The sequence below is a fragment of the Periplaneta americana genome, chromosome 8 (genome assembly GCF_040183065.1).
Source record: "Periplaneta americana isolate PAMFEO1 chromosome 8, P.americana_PAMFEO1_priV1, whole genome shotgun sequence".
Lineage (NCBI taxonomy): Eukaryota > Metazoa > Arthropoda > Insecta > Blattodea > Blattidae > Periplaneta > Periplaneta americana.
This window is the reverse complement of record NC_091124.1, coordinates 90,087,257-90,089,526: the sequence shown is the minus strand read 5'-3', so window position 1 is coordinate 90,089,526 and position 2,270 is coordinate 90,087,257. Positions and strand designations below refer to the sequence as shown.

At 41.2% G+C, this 2,270-nt stretch overlaps 1 non-coding gene across 1 annotated transcript; it reads left to right on the top strand.

Annotated features, from left to right (window-relative positions):
- Positions 1-594: 594 nt before the first annotated feature.
- On the top strand, positions 595-670 carry TRNAC-GCA (transfer RNA cysteine (anticodon GCA)). Its single transcript has one exon. It is a non-coding gene; the product is annotated as a tRNA-Cys (tRNA).
- The last annotated feature ends 1,600 nt before the right edge of the window (positions 671-2,270 follow it).

Here is a 2,270-nt window from a genome sequence, read left to right as displayed (position 1 = left end):
GAAGCTAATACAGTAATAATGAAGACGACGAAAGGTTTAGTTAATAAAGGCGACGAAGACGATGGTGACAAAGTCGACGAAGATGATACTAATAGAGACGAAGAAGACAATGGTGATAAAGATGACAAAGGCTAAGTTCACTTAAAGAGTTTAAAACATTTCTTGGAACAAAATTATTAATAAATGGTCGTCTTTTATTTTTATTTCACTATCCTCAGTAAGACAACGAAGGCGATAGTGATAAAGACGACGAAGACGATGGTAATAAAGACGGGAAAGACGACGAAGATGATAATTGTTTTAGATCTATTATTTAGTGACTCAAGTGTACATCACATATTCATATGTATGAGGTCTCGCCCACTTCATTGAATATTACACGACTAATATGAATTAGTCAATTTGTATTATTACTATTAAATACGAGAAAAATTCGTACCGGCACCGGGAATCGAACCCAGGACCTCTCAGCTCTGCGCCATAAAGTCATTTAAATATGCGCTCCTGCATATATGACGTGTATCGTCTCAAGTGCAGGTAGTAAGGCCGTAAAAAGCATTACGAGAGAGGTTCGGCCGGCGCCGTGGATCGTGTCCCGGCATGGCTCAGTTGGTAAGAGCGCTCAGCGCGCAGAGCTGAGAGGTCCTGGGTTCGATTCCCGGTGCCGGTACGAATTTTTCTCGTATTTACTAGTAATAATGACTCAAGTGTAGTTGCTTACTACTGAGATACAGGCTTATAAGTGAGCTTTTCTCTTTCTTAGAAAGTCCTGCCCTTTATGGGACACAGTGGGCTCATTCATTCATTCATTCATTCATTTAACGACGCTGTATCAACTACTACATATTTAGCGTTGATAGAATTGTAGCTAGCGAGATGGTATTTGGCGAGATGAGGCCCAGGATTCACTATGGATTACCTGACATTCGCCTTGCGTTTGTAAAAACCTCGGAAAAATACAATTAACCAAAGTGGGAATCTAACCCACGCTCGATCACAGGTCCCGATCGGCAGGCAAGCGCTCTGCTGTCTGAGCTATGCCGGTGGCTGAAACGACAGTGATGTAGATGACGAAAACGATAGAGGTGGCGATGATGAAAACGGCAACGAGTTGACGATGTTGATAACGATGATAATGACAGTGACGATGATGAGGTCGACGATGTTGGTGGTGGCGATGATGATGATGATGATGACGAAGACGATGACTGGCGAAGGTAGTTGTGATAACAATGGCAACAACGATGACGAGGATTAACTATGCTGTCACTAATAGCTACGCTTAGTGGTTTAAAGATTGTAGTGGTGACAACGATTGTCACTTGACGATTATGATTATGGTGATGACGATAACGTGACAATGCGCTTAATGTGATGCGTCTGGTTACGGTAGTGATGTTGATAATTTTCAGTGTGTAATATGGTCATAGTGATTATGATGATGTCGGTGATGGTGATAATGACCACGACTGCAATAGTGATGGTCATGATAGTGGTAGGAATGAAAACGTCAGATTTGGTGCATATCAAGTCTTCAGGTAGGAAATTAGGGTTGCGACTTAAAGAAAACCCCGAGAACAGTAACGACTAACAAACTGCACGTGTGTGCCTAGTGCTGGAATTTGGTTCGCTGAAGAAGTTCCCAGAGCTACTTTTATATACTCTTCACCGAAGCCCATCCTGAAGGAGGTTGATGCAGTTCAGTCTCACAGCCCACTTCCCTCCCAATGTTATCTTCTCATCTTCTTTTCCACTACTCCAGTAGCCTTTCCCCCCGGGTAATCCAATCAGCATTTTGTAAGAATTCAAAGATATTTTTCCATTCTGCCTAAGTCCCTTCCTATGGCATCTACCTTTAAGATATCCAATTGTGATTGGATTTTCCACTGTAACACAAGCTACAGAATTACTGGCCACGAGTTCAAAGAATCCAGGTTTAAGTCCCAGCAGAAAAGTAAAAATGTACACCAACATTAATAATGATAAATTGTGTACGGTAATGAGAATAACAATGGTGGTCCCGCGTCGTGCTGACCACACAGTCAGAGAATCTTGCTACAGACACATGTGTCGGTTTGAAATCCTCTCAGAGAGATTTGGTACCTCACTACATCTGTGTGTGGAAGTCTAGAAAAAATAGTAAAACTTTAGATAAAAATATTTCTAACAATAAACTTGTAAGGACAACTTACATTACACAGAGTAATTCACGTGTCCAATACTTTTCAGTTTGATGCAATCTGAATTTTATATTATGCCCTCGAAATCGT